The 18,712-nt window shown below is 28.2% G+C and overlaps 1 protein-coding gene across 4 annotated transcripts in view; it reads right to left on the bottom strand.

Moving 5' to 3' along the window:
• Positions 1-18,712, bottom strand: part of cnc (NFE2 like bZIP transcription factor cap-n-collar) — a 104,558-nt gene that overhangs the window by 65,566 nt on the left and 20,280 nt on the right. The window contains exons 1-2 of one of the 4 annotated variants that reach the window (XM_071187389.2): positions 5,146-5,183; positions 3,198-3,253 (exon numbers count right to left, since the gene is read on the bottom strand). The exons of 1 other annotated variant lie outside the window; for it this stretch is intronic. The gene's annotated coding sequence lies outside the window, so the exon portion shown is untranslated. Of the gene's footprint in view, positions 1-3,197; positions 3,254-5,145; positions 5,254-18,712 lie in introns of those variants that run through there. 2 more of the 4 variants (XM_021146503.4, XM_087154820.1) reach the window with 2 other exon arrangements.

Here is an 18,712-nt window from a genome sequence, read left to right as displayed (position 1 = left end):
TACATTTTGTTCTATATGCATATTTTTATCAAAATATTGCAAAAGAAAGATACATTTCTTTTATTTTATAAGTATTTTTCAAGAAAACAATTTGAGCACAAATGTGAACAATTCATGCACAATTCACTTGATTACTTTAAAATTCAAAAAATTTGAAATTGTCAAAAATGAAACGGCAATATGTAGACTTTGGCTATTTTTGAACATATTTTTAAAATTAAAATATGCAATTCACAAAAAAAAAAAAAAAATTCACTTAAAAGTTGACACTTCCGTGGAATTGCCCTACTCTATATATAGTATAATATGCGTAAAATGGAAATAATCATACGTTAAATAACGGAATATCAATTTCCATTAGGCTAAAATCTGTTAGATGTGAAAAAAGTAGAATATTTTGTCGGTTAGCTTTCAATTCAGGACAAAATTCGAAATTTGTATTTGAGAAAATGGACAACTAAAGATGCGCCTTTTTAATAATCAATCAAAATTTAATAACTAAACGACGAATTTCATACTTACTTTTTTAAACAATAAGTATAACACAGGGCAATATTTTTTAATGATATATATAATTATTTTTCATAATAACTTTCATTATATATTTTTTAACGGGTTGCTAAGCAGTTTTTATCTTCTGATAACGTGTCCTCTAGAAGTTTGTCACAACATTTATGCGACCCCCTGTTACATTTATAAAGTTTTTAAATTTGTACTATTTGCCAGAAAATCGACGAAAAATGTCATTAAAAAAAATCTTTAGCTTTAGAAGCAAAATTAGTTTTAGATTTGAAATTCCCACACCCGAATTAGTCAAGATCAAATATTTGTATAAATGCAACAAAAAATTTGTTCTACAGTGTTATCATTTAGGGGGCAAAGAATACAGATGTAATTTTTCAGGCATCTCTTCGTATTCAGAACATTAAGCGATTAAGTAGTTTTAAAAAATCTTAATTCATGCAGCATCAATTGAATACCACTATTATAAACTTATAAGAACCACTCACAAAAAGAACTGTTGACTTTTAATATCCTTTCAAAAAAGACTAATTTTTAAAAAAAAAGTTACTAAGTAGTTCTAGCAAATGAACAACATTACGAATTTTTTTGGAACTGTTAGTTTATTCTTTCTTTTTTAAAAAAAAGAACAATTTTCATGAAAAAAGTTTAAATATGAATCGAAATCCAATTTCTTAAATAGCTATGTCTATTTTCTTAAACACGCATTACGAGCTTTGTAATAACGATTTGCGTTTCCTTTTTCAATAATGAATACTTCGTGCATGCTTTTATAACAGTATAATATAACAAATAAAATAATTTTTACTTTTTATGCTACGAGATTAATAACATGTGACAATTTCTTCCTCAATAGAAAAAAAGAAGTAAAATTTAGTATTGGAAAATCTTGCCGTTATGGTCTTTAACATGTGAGTGATGACTTCAATTATGCATTTTAAAATTCCAGTCATCAGTTGGATCGTAGCAAGTGAAATGAGGATAACGAGTTTGAAAAATAACTTAAGTGCTTTTAGAAGCTCTTCGCTAAGGAAAATAAAAAGCCACAGTTTAAGTGCCTTAAATTTGCAGCAAAGCTATAATTTTAGACTATCTATATTATCTTGCGGTAAAGAATTATCTGGGATTTAAAACGGACAATTAAATATCTGAAAAAATTATCCGTCTGCTATAAATCGGCAATTTCGATTCTTTTTTTTTTTTTTTTTTTACTATCCATATTCAAACTTTAGTTCATTAAGCTTTCCAAAACCATTTTAATTTTTGATTTCTGATTTTTAGAATTCTTAATTTTTGATATCTAGCCTTTAAACCAGTGCTTCCCAACGTGGAGCCCACGCCCCACAGGGGGGCAATTTGATTGTTAAAGGGGGCAATTCGAAAATGAACTCGACACGAGTTTAATCCTTTCGCTCCAGGCCATTTAAATGCAATGCTGGATTTCGGTGCCAAAATTGAAAGAAAAAAGCAAATTCTTAAATAATTGCTGCCAATAAACGTTATGTGACTTAGTGATTTTTTAAGCGACAAACCTGAAATGAAGTATTTGTTAACAGTCGATGATAAAGCATTAGTGAGTTATTTAGCCGATATGTTGGAAAAACTAAATATATTAAATAAGCAACTTCAAGGAACAAATAAAACTCTTGTTGATGCAAAAGAGAAGATATTTGGTCTCATTACCCTTATTGAGTTATGTCAGAAATATATTAACAACAAAAACTTTTAACAGTTTCATTGGCTCCAAAAATGTGAAATAAATGATACCGTTTTACTTGTTATTATCGATCATTTGAAAATTCTATCGGCTGATTTAAAAGAAAGATTTTCTGATTTAAAACAAAATTGATTTTCCAACATGGACGATGCAGCCAATGTTAGTGGATTTGTCTGATATATCAAACATACAGTATCAAGAAGAACTTGCAGAAATGCAAAATGATGAGTCAGTTAAAGCTTTATTTAATATAAAAGGAGTGATGGCATGGCTTTGTGAGGAAACAGAAATCAAATGCCCAAATTCAACCAAACATGCAAGAAAACTATTGTTACAATTTCCATCTTTTTATTTAGCTGAATGCGGATTTAGTGCTGTAAATGATTTGCTGGTAAAAAAAAGCAATCGTCTGGATATAACCAATCGTCTGGATATAACCATAGAGTTATAACCAACGGGGAGACTTGAAACTGAAGTTAACCAAATTGGAACCTAGCATAAAATCTCTTTGCAACAAACATCAAGTGCGAGGATCTCACTAAATTAAAATATTAAATTATTTCAGAAAAATCTTTATTAAAATTATTTCGAATTTGAATTTTAGTTTTTCATTATGTGTTTTGAAAATTTACTTACTGTGTTTCGTTAACAATTTCCTAGTGATTTCTTCCTAAAACCTATCATTTAAGTTTCTTAAGTGAACAATTCAATTTTTTAATATTAAAAATTATGTATACGTTATACAGGGGGCATACGAATTTTAGAAAGGCTTAGGTGGGGCATGGCATAAAAAAGGTTGGGAAACACTGCTTTAAACAGTTAAGATTGCATGGTCAGTACTTGAAAATTCGGGCAATTGTTCAAAAGTTATTAAAAAGTTCAATTTTTTTTTATTTTGCTCACTTCATGCAGTTTTGGGGTAAAATGTTGATTTTAGAGAGATTTTGCATCTCCTTACCTCTATTTAAGATTCACAGCTCAAGCGCGAAAATTTCCATACAAATCGCAGTATCACTAAGAGGAAGAAAAAAAAAAGTTAGCGTTACGGATCATGTAAGACAAACACTATGTGAAATCACTCTTTTTAATGTACTCTGTTTACACAATTTACAAGGAAATAATGTTGATTCTCTCAAAGTAAAATGTTGATTTTAGAGAGATTTTGCATCTCACTAACTCTATTTAAGATTCATAGCTCAAGCGCAAAAATTTCCATACAAATCGCAGTATCGCTACGAGGTAAACAACGTACGCATTAAACAACGATGTTGTCAAACCAGCAAAATATTTCAGAACAAACTCGTAGTTTCGAAAATCATAAGAGAGGGAGGGGGCAATTAATATAAATAAAATATAGGCACGGGGAGAGAATATATATCCCTCCATATGTAGTGATGAGAAGTCTTTTTGGAAGAGAAAGTCAAAGAAACTAGAAAATATTAGGCTGGCGGCCTACACAAGTTCCGTAAAGCCGCAATCGTAAAAATAAGAGAAATAAACAGATAATTGTAAGTAGCACGTACGATTTAAACAGACATAACTAATTTCTGCACTCACGTGCAAGCAATAAAAATATTTAAAGCAAACAACTAAACAAATAAAGGTATAGGATTACAAGGTAATTTATTAAGAACAAAAGTTGACTTTTATTATTGAGAAAACAAAATTCGTTAACCAATATAGTATAAGATTAGTGTGAATGGATTTTTGAAATAACAATTTTTAAAAATTTATGTTCAATTTAGGATATTTTCTTTCTTGTTTTTCGTATTATTTGTACGAATTCTTAAGAAATTACATTTTACGACAAACACTAGGCAACAAACAAAACTTACAACGAAATGATTATAATGCAAGTACTATCAGAAAGGCTGAACTAGGTCAGTAATTTGCTGCTACTAAACATAACTAGCATTAAAAGAAGGGGAAAAAAATGAAAAAGAAAAAAAACAGGCTGATTTTCTGTACTTCGTAATTTATTCGTAGTAATCGTACTTACAAATGATGACATACTTCGTAAATTAGTATTTATATTTCTGTTCAGAGCAAAAAGGGGGCAAAAAATGTCGGTTACATTACGTTTATTTGAAATAAATAAACATAAATTATTAATATAGACTGTTTAGGACCAAATCGGAAGACTTGGTAGGCAACTTTAGGTTCAAATAGTGCACCTTCGTTAAAAGGGAAGATAATATTAAGAAAAGAAATCTCATAAAAATTTTTTATTATTGATAGCCTATTAAAAGTAGCAATTTTTTATTTATTTATTGAAACAAATGATAAAAAAAGAGAAAAATAGAAAAGATCTGAATATATTTTGCACAGTAAAGAACCTTCAACTAATCGTACAAATTCATAGCTCTGTATACCAACACTTTTACAACGTACATAAAAGAAAGCAGTAAATAAAATAAAATAAAATAAAGAAATAGAAATAAGGAGGAGAGCAGAATATAAGTGAAGCTAATATGAACTAAAAAGATATAATTTCATACTAATTTTTATTTCATTTATTGGTAGATCATTCAAAGCAGCGATTCTATTTATTCGTTAAAAAAAACGGCAATTAAAAATAAGCGAAACAGAAAAGTTCGGAATACATTTTGTACAGTATTAAAGCGTACAGTTATTTACATAAATCAGTAGCTCCGCGTAACAACTCTTCTACAATGAACATAAATAAAAAAATAAACAAAGGAGAGAGGGAAAATATAAGGTAAAGATAATATAAACAAAAATATCAATACCGATTTTTATCTAACATGTTGATAGTTTATTCAAAGATGTATCTTCATTTATTGTAAGTGATAATTAAATACTTGAAACAGCAAAGATCGGAATATATTTAGTAGATTAAAGAGCCTACAGCTATTCACATAAAAATCTGAGCCACAAGAGCTTACCTTTCAATCTCTTTTCACGAGTGAAGAGAACTTGCCAATGAATAGCGAGCCAGGTAGGAAAAAAAAGGGGATTATGTGTGACCTTGAAAGTTTAGCGACTCGAACATAAAAATAAATATTTCAAAATACAGTCCAGGCGCTTCAGCGACGTATCTAGGAGCTACTTGTTTTTTCCAAGTATTCCATGTAACACACACAAAAGAATTAAATAAAAAGCAAAAAGTTTTCTTTTTCTTTACTCCCACTGTGTTGTAGACAAAATAAATGTTTACTTGGAAAAGTAGAACAAAAAAGTTTAAAGCATTAGTAAGTAAACATAAATAAAGAATAAGATGCTAATATTTAGTGTCCCACTTAGTTAAGAATTTTTAGATGCAAAAATATTGTTATAATTTTTTTTATTAAATATACAAATTATAATCATAAAAGACTTTTATCTTTGACTTTTTTTTCTCTGAAAAAAAAAATAAAATAGATTTTGAAAATTACTACTTTTTTCTAAATAACAAGTATTTTTTTAAAACAAAAACGGTGCGTAAACGCACCATTTCAAAAAAAAAATTTTTTTTAGGAACACTGCGACGCATATATTTCACGAATCTTATTTTCCTGTTTTTCTCAAGGGTTCTTAAGACATTTATAAAATATTAATGGATCCCAATTGAAGTAAACAATTTCTGATTTTCTTTTACTTGAAACGGTTATTGAAAAATTTGACTTTTTGAAAATGCATTATTCCATTAACGATTCAACACATATTTTTTATGATGGGATAAGTTTGCAAGTTCTGTAAATAAAATAAAATGTCATAAAAAAACTAATGTTCAACTAAATGATTTGGCTAATGGTGCATAATGCACTATTTTATTTCTCAAATAAAATATTCTTCATGCACGAAACTCTTTTTGAGCCATGTAATTAATGTAATTTAAACATATTTCAATGAAAATATCACATTTTATAAAATGTCTATGCTTGACATAAAATTGATAGTTAAGGCGCTTTAAGTCGAAAACAGTTATCGACTTAAAGCGCCTTAACTATCAATGAATGAGTTTTCGGAAAACTCATTCCTTCCATAATTTATGATTACTCAACTTTCTCAATATATAATTCCCGTGATGTTTTCTTTAATCTAAACGAGAGTATAGTTTTTATTATTTTTTTTATGATTTGAAAAATTTATTTCCTATACAATAAGACTTAGCATTAACCATCAAAATGGTACGAAAGAAAATACATTAATTTAAGAATGTAACAAAATCTAAGCTTTTTACCAGTTCATAGTATATTTGCTATAACGCATTAAAAACAACGCAAAATGAGAAGGGGGAAAATCGAATTATTAATTGCACGTCATAATGAATTTAAACTATTTCTTTACAGAAATTATCAGAATAATGGAGACAATAGCGAATTGCTTTGGGATGCCAGTAACTGAGCTTTTTCTTTATTGTATTCTTCACTTGAATTATTATTCATTTTGTTGCTTTTTATTCGTTCTATTTTGATTTCTTTAGAATTGTCTAAATTGCATGGATGAAATTTCAAAACAAAGCTATATGCAATAACATAATAAAATTTTAACAGGAAGAAACTTAAGATGGAAATTTTATCAGAAAGAACAGTGGGAAAGTTCACGGAAATAAATTCATTTAATTTTATTACATTGATTCATTTTTTTTTCAGGCAATTGTTAGAGAAACTATTAAATAGCTAGTATGTATCCGAATCAGTAATAATAAAATTATAAATGGTCAGAATGTGATGTAATGCTATCTTAACCCTTGACCTATAATGAAAAACATAAAACAGCCTACAGTTTTTTCCCCCTTCAAAGTTAAAACTACTGCAGCAACAACATGTATGAAAACTGCTAACCATTTTAACATTCGAATTACCGCTTTTGCGGTTTTTTTCTACTTGAGTTAGTTTAACAAATAGGCTACATAAGAAATAGCCATAGCTTAAAACCCCAATATTATTTAATTTGAATAATTGGTGGTTTGTCACAGTAATTCTTCAAAAACTACAGAAGCAATTTATTTGAATAATTGGTGGTTTATCACAGTAATTCTTCAAAAACTACAGAATCAATTTATTTGAATAATTGGTGGTTAGCAAATGTTGCTCTTTAAAAATTACAGTGGCAATTATGTATATTTGACGTTGATATTAATTTCAGGTAATACTTAATCGAAAAAGTTACCGAACGTAAATACCGACGAAATGTGCAAAAATAAAAAGAAAATTTATCAATTTTTCGAAAATTCCCCAGTTGCTCTCTTAAGGGTTCCACTCTAAAAAAAATGTGAAGAATGAATTTTGCATGAGTAACGCCCACATATTATATCGATGACTTATTTTTTCTAAAATAAAATATTTATTTTTCCTTATTTTATGTCTATTTTTAACAGCAAACACAACAAATATAACAGCTAACTTAGTATATCTTTTTACTGAAACAGCTGAATAAATGCATATTGACATCTCTTGTTTTTCACTTGATAATCATTAGTTTTTTGTCATAGCTGTATATAGTTCATTAAAAAAAAATTATCCCAACATACCCCAGCATTCCAAAACATCGGGAGGTACAGCAAAAATTATGAAAAACAACGTTTTCATTAAAAAGTAGTTATTTTTAACATTACATTTTTTAAGGAAAAACGAAAAAAAATGTTTGTTTTTTTTTGAAAAGTTAATTTAAAAAACAAATCGGAAATAGATGTTAACTGGAGGACTGAATTCAGAACACTGACTTTTTCTCAATAATGATTTCAATTCTCAAGACTGAAGAGCGGCACTTTTGCTTATGTCAAACATACATCTATAAAATGAGGGTGTTCTACAGAAATGATTAATTATTATCGAATTATAAGTTAGCAGAGGGCAAATCAGGATTTCTTGTCAGGATTCTGTTTTAAGAATCTTGAGAAAAAATAAAGAACAAAAAATTAGACCACTGCTTTTTCTCAGGAATAAAGCGCCGCATCCATGATTGAAGAGTTGCATCCATGATTGAAGCGCAGCATCCATATTAAGTCAAAAATGCGTTCATAAAATGAAGGGGTTCTATAGAAATGATAAATTATTATCGAATTATATATTAGCAGAGGCCTAATCAGGTTTTCTTGTCAGGGTCCTGATTTTAAAATCTTGTGAAAAAATAGTTAGGAATTTTGTAACAAAGAATAAAAAATCAAATCACTGACTTTTTCTAAATACTGATTTTAATCCTGAAGAATGACGATAGACACCCATGCGTAAGTCAAAGAAGTGTTCATAAAATGAGTGGTTTTCACAGAAATGATTAATTATTATCGAATAATATATTAGCAGAGGTTTTCTTGTCAGGGTCCTGATTTTAAAATCTTGTGAAAAAATAGTTAGGAATTTTGTAACAAAGAATAAAAAATCAAATCACTGACTTTTTCTAAATACTGATTTTAATCCTGAAAAATGACGATAGACACCCATGCGTAAGTCAAAGAAGTGTTCATAAAATGAGTGGTTTTCACAGAAATGATTAATTATTATCGAATAATATATTAGCAGAGTTCAAATCAGGTTTTCTTCTCAGGGTCCTGATTTTAAAATCTTGTGAAAAAAATAGTTAGGAATTTTGTAACAAAGAATAAAAAATCAAATCACTGACTTTTTCTAAATACTGATTTTAATCCTGAAGAATGACGATAGACACCCATGCGTAAGTCAAAGAAGTGTTCATAAAATGCGTGGTTTTCACAGAAATGATTAATTATTATCGAATAATATATTAGCAGAGTTCAAATCAGGTTTTCTTGTCAGGGTCCTGATTTTAAAATCTTGTGAAAAAATAGTTAGGAATTTTGTAAAGTATTAACAAGGAATAAAAAATCTAATCACTGACTTTTTCTAAATACTGATTTCAATCCTCAAGAATGAAGAGTGACACCCATGCGTAAGTCAAAGATGCGTTCATAAAATGAGTGGCTTCCACAGAAATGATAAATTATTATCGAATTATATATAAGAGGCTAAATCAGGTTTTCTTGTCTGAGTCCTGTTTTTAGAGTCTTGTGAAAAAATAGTTAGGAATTTTTTGTTTTATCAAAGAAAAAAAAAAGGGGGGGGGGAGACTAAATGTTGATAAGAATAGAGGTTAACTTTTTAATAATAATTTTGAATAAGTTGTATAAAATATAATTTCATTTATACCAATTTAGTTATAGTATATCTAATTAAATAAAGAAGATCTCCTTCAGTCAAGGATTATTAAGACTTTTTATTTAAATATTTACTCATCTAAATTTATTCTCTAATTCATATCTAACTGATAAATTGGCTTTCTGGTATTACAATTCAAGAGTGCTGCGCTCGAAAAAAAAAATAGGTATGTTTTTATTTAAGCAGGGAATAGTTTGTAATAACTAAAAAATACCTACAATTTTAGAAGTATTAAATACTTTATTCTCAATATTGCTGTTAAATAATATTATGTATTATTAATAAATTTATTTAGAGATTTTATCGGCAAACGAAAAAAAAAATTTTTTGAAGTAATTTAAATGATAAAAAAATTTGAAATTTTTAATTTTTTTTAAAATTAATTTTTGCCAATCTTGAAAATCAATAAATATCGGGGGGACACCTGGGATGCGCAGTCAGAGGGTTAAAAATAAGCAAAAGCAATTTTTACTTTAAAAATAGGGGAGAAAAGAACACCTTGGGATAGATCCCACCTTGCGATTAATTTTTTTCTTTTTTTTCTGGAGCTGTAATGTCAAGGTAAGTCGACAGTAGGTCAGTCAACTACTTCTAGAATCCTGGAACTTAAATTGCGAAATGAATCCAATTTATACCTTTCTCTTTACTCGTAAGTAAAGTAGGAGTGCATTATCTTTTTTGGAAGAAAGCCGCGAATTTTTTTTTTTTTTTTTTTGTCTTTCGAGGCCACATTCAGTTGCTATATCAATCAAGTTTCAATATTAATCAAATTTCTATATCAATTTCCATTAAATTATTTATTCCTCAGGTTAATAGGAAATTATCAATTAGTTTTGAAGATCAAAAGACTAAGCACATACATGTTTTTGAATAATTCAATGAAAAGAAAATACGTTTTTAATTTTTAAACCCATGCTTGCATTCTGAATTAAGAAAAAAAAAAATCGAATTTTTTAAGATTTATGTCTTTTGATAACCTTGAATTAGTACCTCTAAATTTTAATGTTATAATTTCATAGTTTTTTTTTCCAAAAATTATTGAAATTAGTTTAAAATATATTTTATGAAATTGCATTTTGCTAGTTTTTTTTCTCCGAAAACTGCAGAAACTAGTAGAAAGGTGTGACGCAGTGCCTGGCCAATGAGGTCACCTCCATAATGATGTGGTGTCTAGTACCTGAAGAGATGAGGCAACGATGAAGTTAAAGAAATATTGTAATAGACGCAAGATGATGAAATAAAAATATCATCACTATGAGCTCAATATTTTTAATTATAAAATCACATTAAACATTTAACAATAAAGAGTAAAAAAAACATAACATTAACTAACAAAAAAACTAGAAAGTTTTTACTCAAAGTGAGTAGGAAAAGGGGAACCATGCCGTAGCGAGCTTAACTCGCGCCCGGGGCACAGTACCTTTTTAGCGCCCCCCCCCCATTCGAAAACCATCTAATATTATAAGTAAAATATACTCACAAAGTAATAAATAAATAAAGTAAAATAAATAAAGTCATAGGCTCAAGCTAGGCATTAAATTTGAGACAAAAAATGTAGTTGAGAAAACAAGACTAGATTTTGAAATGTATATGATCATCTAGAATTAGTTCAAAAGATACGTATTATTTATTTTACATATTTATAAAGAAATATTTTAAAAACACGCACTTTTAAAACAATAAAAAAGTAAATATTTTCTATCTCTAAGGAGATGCATAGATTTAATAATATGATTATAATACATTAATAAAACTAATTACTATGTATAAATTTTCCGCTTTTGATGAAGCAAATTTATCAATAATATCATCAAAGTTGATCATTTCAAATTTTTTCATACCCTATTCACTGAATAATAGAATCGTCGAGTAGATGTAGTAAGTAATCTTATTTGTTTTATTACTAACCAAGAATGCCTTGAACTTGAAAGGTAGCAACACAGTGAAATTTACACTATAATTTATGCTAACATTAAACTTATAACATTTAATAACATTTCATTTTTATTCTAAGCAGAGCGCGATGACAATGACGCAAAACTGAAAACCAAGGCACAAAATAAATTAAACGTTAATATTTCGGGTATTTACCTAACTTGTAGCGGAATTCCACAACCTGTCGCAAGTGTCACGGATATGTACAGTCACGGAAAAAAGTATCCGGAAAGTAACAAATAAAGAATTATTTATTTTTTGAAACAGATAATTCTCAGGTACACAACAAATACGGAGTTTGTGTCCCTTCCTACAAACAGCAAAACGCTGTATTTGTTGTGTGTCTGAGAAGTATCTATATTAAAAAATAGACAATCTTTTACGAACTAAGGTAGACAACGTTAAAGAGCACAAAAATATTATTAAAAGCAGACAGCTGTTTCGGATGCTCAAAGGGCAACCTTCATCAGTGCAACAATCTTTTAGTTGTTATTTCCGGGATACTTTTTTCCGTGATTGTACATATAAGTACATTAGAGTGCTATTGTTATCGTTTTAAAATAACAAGCGTAAGCTACATTGCGTTTATAGAAACAAAAATAAATAGTGTTCTGAAAGAAAGAATGTTTGTACTTTGTACAAACACTTTGTACACTGATGTTTGTTCTTTGTACACTGCAAATATTTGGAGATAATATATGTAACCACACAGCGTAGATGCCATAAGGAAGTGCTGACAGACACAGGTCGAGTCAGCCCAGTGGAAAAGACGTGTCATTTCTATAATGAATATATTATTACAGTTTGATTAGTGTTCCTTTTTATTTACGAATTAACATTTATTATATTTCACCGGCACTAAATTTAAAATATATTTTCCAGAAATAAATTATAATAAAAATAAAAATTATCCAACAATTTTTTTTGTTTTGCTGACCTTTTGGCGCCCCTTTGTGTGTAGCGCCCGGGGCATGATGCCCCCCCTTGCTACGCCACTGGGAACCAGGATGGTTCATAGAGCTCGTCCTGCATCGTTTATTTAGTTAGAAAAAAAAAGTTATCGTTTTTGGGATATGGAGGTAGCGCCATCTCGTGCTACAAATAAACTACTCGTTACAATATGAAGTAAAAATTCTCCATATGCTGGATATCCGGAGATAATCAGCTAAGAATCTAGGTTTCTTCCGATATTTAGTTGAAAGGCATTGACTATTAAAGGGTAGCAGGTTGTACACTTCTAAACGAAAAGTAATAATTCAAGTGAAAAATATAACAGAACACAAAATAGAAGCACTGAAACAAACACAAATTTTTTTTTTGCAGGTCTTCGAATGCGATTTTTTAATTTGGGGAGAAAAAAACTGAGTTTTTCGCAGTTGTTTTGGGAGGTGGGGTGGGTTTTATAGAGTTTCTTTTATTTAAACAGAAGACAAATCATGTAACTTCTGGTCGTGGGGGTCACTTCGTGTGACGTCACAGTCGCGACACTCACAATTCGGCGGTGGATGTAGCATTATAAAGTGTTTATAGACTAAAACTATTTCTAAAACTTTTATGTTTAGGGAATAGATTGCTGCGTTAATCGATAAGTGATAACTACAATAAAAGAAAAGCGACATTACAGGAGAAATAAAGGTTTTTATTAATTGTTTTAGCTAAAATTCGCTAATTGTTGTTTCCACAATTAACTACAGGATGCAAATTAAAATAAAGACTTCTAATTCATTAATTGATTTAACGAGTGATTCACATATTTTCATTGTTACGATTTTTGAGCGAAAGACAATAATTATCAGCCACTAACTAATTATCGAAATCGAAACAAGGATTCTACTATAAATGAATTTATTAATACTTGATCAGCATATGTTTCACACAGATTTTTTTTTCTTTTATATTCTTTAACGTATAAGATACCTAAAACACCCCTAATGAATGAACCCTAATTAAATTAGCATTTCATTTAGTATAATATATTTAAAATCAATGTTATTTTCTTATGTAACTTACATTTTTGAAAAAACAAATGAGATAATCGAAACAAAATATTCTGAAAGTTCTAATATTAAAAAATAATACATTAAAAAATTTAACTTGTAAAGAGAAATGTATCAATTATATAATAATAAATTACTAATCAATGACATAAATGTTTTATGCAAATTGTTTGAAATTTTTTTAATTGTTTGTTAGCCACAAAAATACAACTTAATGAAAAGTTTATTAATTTCTAAAAATTTTGCATTTTGTTGCATGTGGGGGAGTTTAAAACTCATTTTTGCCAAGACCTAGCTACTGTTGCAAAACAAATAAACTTACTTTTTTAAATTAGAGTCAAAATATTAGAGGAAAGAAGAAAAAAAATTTGAACAAATTTTTTTTTTTTCTTCTCTAAATGCATTGGAATAGTTTTGTGCTTTTTACCAAGTTTAATTCCAATTTACTTGACTTAAAGGCACAAGTGTTTAGACTGCAGACAGAAATGAATAGATCAGAATCGTTTCTCAAATCAATTTTCCAAGTTTTGTTATATTTGTATTTTTTCAAGCATCATAAAACACTAAAGATGTGGCTTGCAATTATTTTACAACGAGGATTTAATGATGTAAAAATGATTTATGTAAAAATGGATTTGTTACCCACAGGTAAAGAATTTTTTGCGTGTTATAAGTAGTAATAATTTTTTATCTCTATTATTATAATGAATTATTTCTGAAAGAAAAATGCTTGCCCTCATTCTTATTTAGTCAGATATCTAGACAAAAGTAAGAACTGGAAGCAAATAGAAAATATTTTATTGAAATCATTAACAAGTTATACTTAATTAAACTTGTAAAATTGTAGTATTTGGTCAAATCAACTTAATTCAGACACAGAAATAAATTTTTAAACTAAGTACAAATACATTTACAAAGCAACTCCTTTAAAACTAAATACAAAATTCATTGAAATATCAGTGCAGTAATTTGTACTCTTATAAATAGCGTAAATACCAGATTTTGAGCTTGAAATCTTACTAATATTCAATTACATTTTGAAATTAAAACAAAATAAATAACAATTTGTAACATAATTTCGACATAAAACATAGAAATTTTTCAGGTAGGTAACATGCAGTTTGTTTACAAAAAGTAACGGCTAATAAAAGAAAGAATAATTGAGAATGAGGGAAAACAAGTTCATTGCTTTTTTTTTTTCTCTTCCTTTTTATACGATCATGCATATAAAGCACGGTTATAGTACAAATCAAAGGTATTGAATAATAAAATGAGATGGGAGGTTAATTTCATTTCAAGTACTACTCCATCAAGGATTTTTTTAAAAAAATATCAGTATGGCTATTATGAATAAGTTAGATCTGGGTTACCATGCTATTTTTGGAAATGATACATGTATAATAAATTTCCAATAAGGATGCACTAAATAAAAATTTAACTTGAACATTAAATAAAAGGTAAAATGAAGACGCAACATTGAAAATTTAGTCATAACTGATTAACATAAATCTCAAAAAATACTAACTTAAAAATTTCTAATAATAAAGTTTATCATAAACATACATCTATTTATCGTATAAAAATTTCATTAAGTAATCTAGATAAATATTTTATTAAGTAGTAAAGTCTAGTTAAAAATTTAATTAAGTAGAGCTTGTTTAACTTATCTTCTTTTGCTTAAATAACTATTCACAAGTCATTAGAAATAGTAAAAAGTTCAGTTTCATACTGTTTCTAATATATTTCAATATTTGTAAATAAGGTAGCCAATTTTGACCAACCTCTTTTTTTTTTTTTTTACATAATTTTAAACAACTAAATTTAAGTTAACAGTAAGCTTGAAAAAATTATTATATTTTAATGCAGAACTGCAAACCTCAGAAATACAAAAAGACAGACTTCTTGTGACCATGACATAACATAAAAAATAAATTCACCCATTCTTTAGATTAAATTTATTTAAGCATTTTTACCCTTAAAACTTTCAAATACTTAATTAATCCATTGTTTTAAAACAAACTGAGTGACTGATTTAGAATAGTTTAAAAACTTTTTACAAAGGATTTTCTGAACACACAACTTTTTTTGGTTTCTAAATGTTCTTTCAAAAGTCACACTGCTAGGAAAAATGGAATTAAGGTTAACCAGAGAACTGTATGTACTTTTTCTTATTGCTGATTTTACAACATTTTGTATTGATCCTATCAAAAGAATGAAAAATTTCTAGAGTGCCTTAGCACACTAAAACACAAGACAATTTGTAGATTATCAAAAAACAAGTATGTCACCTTTTCCTTGATCTAGCCGAAAAAAATTATTTTTGACCTATAGATCTATATTAAATAATACATGTAGATCTATATTAAATAATCTAATCGAAAAAAATACCTCTTTCAACTGAATACATCTTTTGGTGACCCTTAATGTTCCAAAATATTTTTGGCCAGCAAAAATGTTTTTTTTCCCCTCCTTGTTACTTAAGAATTTAAAACACTTTATTGAACTCTTAATTTTTAACAGATTTAGTGTACCATCTTAGTTTAGAAAATGAACTACAAGCGTTTCCTCTTTCAAAGAAGCAAACACTGTTTTTAGAGCTACTAATTCTTATACAGAATATTAGTATGATAGGAACAAGTTTGTTCATTCCCTTTTGGTCTGATTTATAGGTAGAGAAATGTCCATTCGTGGCGCTTTTGCACAAGATTATAGGACCAGACCATGGCTGTTAATAATGCTGTATGGGTTAAAGATGTTTCTTGAATAATTTAATGAATCATTTGAGATCCTTATGAGTAAGAAATTTCCATCTATGAAATGAAACTGGTTGAATCATTTATTCCTAAACAGACACATAAGATAAGTGAGAATAAATGAGAATATCTGCCCATATGATTGGAAAGAACTTGCTAATTTAATGAATCTAAAAGAAACTAATATTTATGAAAAAATAATTACTGCTGACAAGAATGTTACCCTTTGAAGTTTGTGGAAAGAATCAGAAATACTTAAGGAGTTTACAGCATGAGGAGATGTATCAGAAGAGAATGACAAAACAGTAAAATTTCAAATAAGTACAAAATCTAATAAAGAGAAGATATTGTTATTGTTGGAAATAACTGTTATTAGAAGTAAATACAACTTAAAAGATAGTGGCACAATAACAATCATTTTGACAAAATTGTTAAAAAACATTATATTTTTAATGACTGATTTCACAAAATTTTTATTATCTCCCTTCAAGAATGTAATATTGAGGTTAGACTGTACCAGAATATTAAATAAATTCTTTAGTTCTTAAAAACACTATTTCCTTTTATTAAGTAGAATGCTTTTTTTCACAGGTAGCCAAGATAAAGAACATCGCACTTATGAACCACTAAGAACCAGTTTTTTATTATGAGATTTACTGGGAGGGCTGCAAATAACGACAGTTATGCATCATTAGAGATAAGAAATCTATCAAGGTGAACTAGATCAGTTTACTGTCACCAGCTCATCAAACGGTGTCCCAGCTCCTAATAGCATTAATGCATTTTCCAGATTTATTCTTGTTGCCTTTAAATTGAAAGTAAGATATCTTGAAATGACACAATCTTGGATATTTCTGTTATCAGTATTGCTGATAGCAATATTTATTAATAAAGTGGATTACAATATTGTTATAATGTTCCACTCTAATGAGTAATTAACAATAATATTGATCATGTGTATTAAGGGCAGGGTAAAATAAATAAATTGAATACATATAGCGACATTATGATTCTAATACAATGTGAAACTAATCCCACAATGAGTGAAACTAATCCCACATGACATAAAATGAATCACTGTGTATACTTTGTAAGTTAGGAAGTTAAGTTAAAATGAAATCATTTAATATCATATTAATTTAATTGCACATACGGATTTCTAACTCTGCACCATTTGTTTTTATTGAGGGCCAAGATTATTATTATGCAAGATTATTAAGCTGTTATCAAAAAAATGCAGGTCTTATTTATATTATATTTGAAAGTGATATGAATAACTTGCAAATCCATAGCTATTATCATTTAATTAATAAAAATAATATTAATAAAACCAAATATCGCCACAACAATAAAAACAAATTATAATGAAAAATCTATCAACATATAAAAGAAAAAATACATCAGAAAATTAAAATTTTCATTTAGTTTATAGCATAAATTTAATTCAGACCAAAATTTCTAATGAGTATCAGATTAATGAGATGGCTGAAGAATTTTGAAATTGTAATTTTTCTGTCATTTAAGTTTTGATTTTGACTTTTTGATTTTGGAAATTACCCAATTTATTTGTATAAATTTGTAAGTAATCACATTACAGTAAAACACTAATCCATTGCCATAAAGAAAACCTGGAAATATCTTAAATCCAAACAGCAAAGAAATCCTCATAGCAAAATGCTTACAAATTCTCTAAAGAAGGCTATGTAACTAGATTAGTAATATATTTTATCAAACACAGAAGAGAAAAAATGCTTTAGCTACTTTTTTCTTACATATTTTTACCAATATTTAAGATACTTCAAGGGCCAAGTTAAGAGACACTTATAGTTGGAAGGTTATAAGTAGCACATCCTGCTTTTTTTTAATTTTTATAGAGCACTTTTCAAAAGGTGGAAACAGTAATGTTAACTACAGCTAATTTTGAATTCTATTGATACATTTTTTATATGCCTAAAAATATTCATGACTTAAAATGCCAAAATATTGCTCTATTTAGTAAAAATTAAAACTTTTTATAATTGAATTTTAGGTTATCAGATTATCTTAGGCAATAAATTTGTCAGAAAAGTTATTCGTGTTGCAATCATTACAGGGTATGCACCGATAATTATTTCATGGTTAAAAAAATTGGCATTCTGTGGCAAAAATATTTAACCCTCTGGCGGTTAAGCAAATGGGTAAATTTGGTAGAATGTTTCTCCCCTATACACTATTCAACTATCTATTAACACGGAAAAACCGGTTTTGCTATGCAGAGAAGACTGCAGGTTAAAATGCGACTTTTTACATGCAGAACCATCAGAGGGTTAATAAAAACATAACAAATATAAAATACATCAAAAATTATTTTTTAGATTAATAAATTTAAAGCACTTAATTGATTTTCAATTAAAATAATAGCGCTATTTTGATTACTTTGTTTGAGTATGCAGCAAAACTAAATACTAGATTATATTTTCCATTATATATGTTACGGGCGGGGAGTGTCGATGAAGCTTCAAAGCAGTTTAGGGTTGCGTTTTGAAGTTTTTATTATGACAAAAAACACTTAAATGGCAATACAAAATAATTAGAGCTGGAACATCTTAATGAGCTCTCTCCCCGTAGCCGTTCCGTGAGTGAATGTAGAGGGAGTCTGCTTAACTACAGGTGGCGCTGCATGGCGTATGCAAC

Source organism: Parasteatoda tepidariorum, chromosome 11 (assembly GCF_982258835.1).
Source record: "Parasteatoda tepidariorum strain Cologne lab strain chromosome 11, Ptep-v5.0, whole genome shotgun sequence".
In the NCBI taxonomy this organism is placed as follows: domain Eukaryota; kingdom Metazoa; phylum Arthropoda; class Arachnida; order Araneae; family Theridiidae; genus Parasteatoda; species Parasteatoda tepidariorum.
The sequence above is the reverse complement of the archived record's forward strand: the minus strand, read 5'-3'. Positions and strand labels throughout refer to the sequence as shown.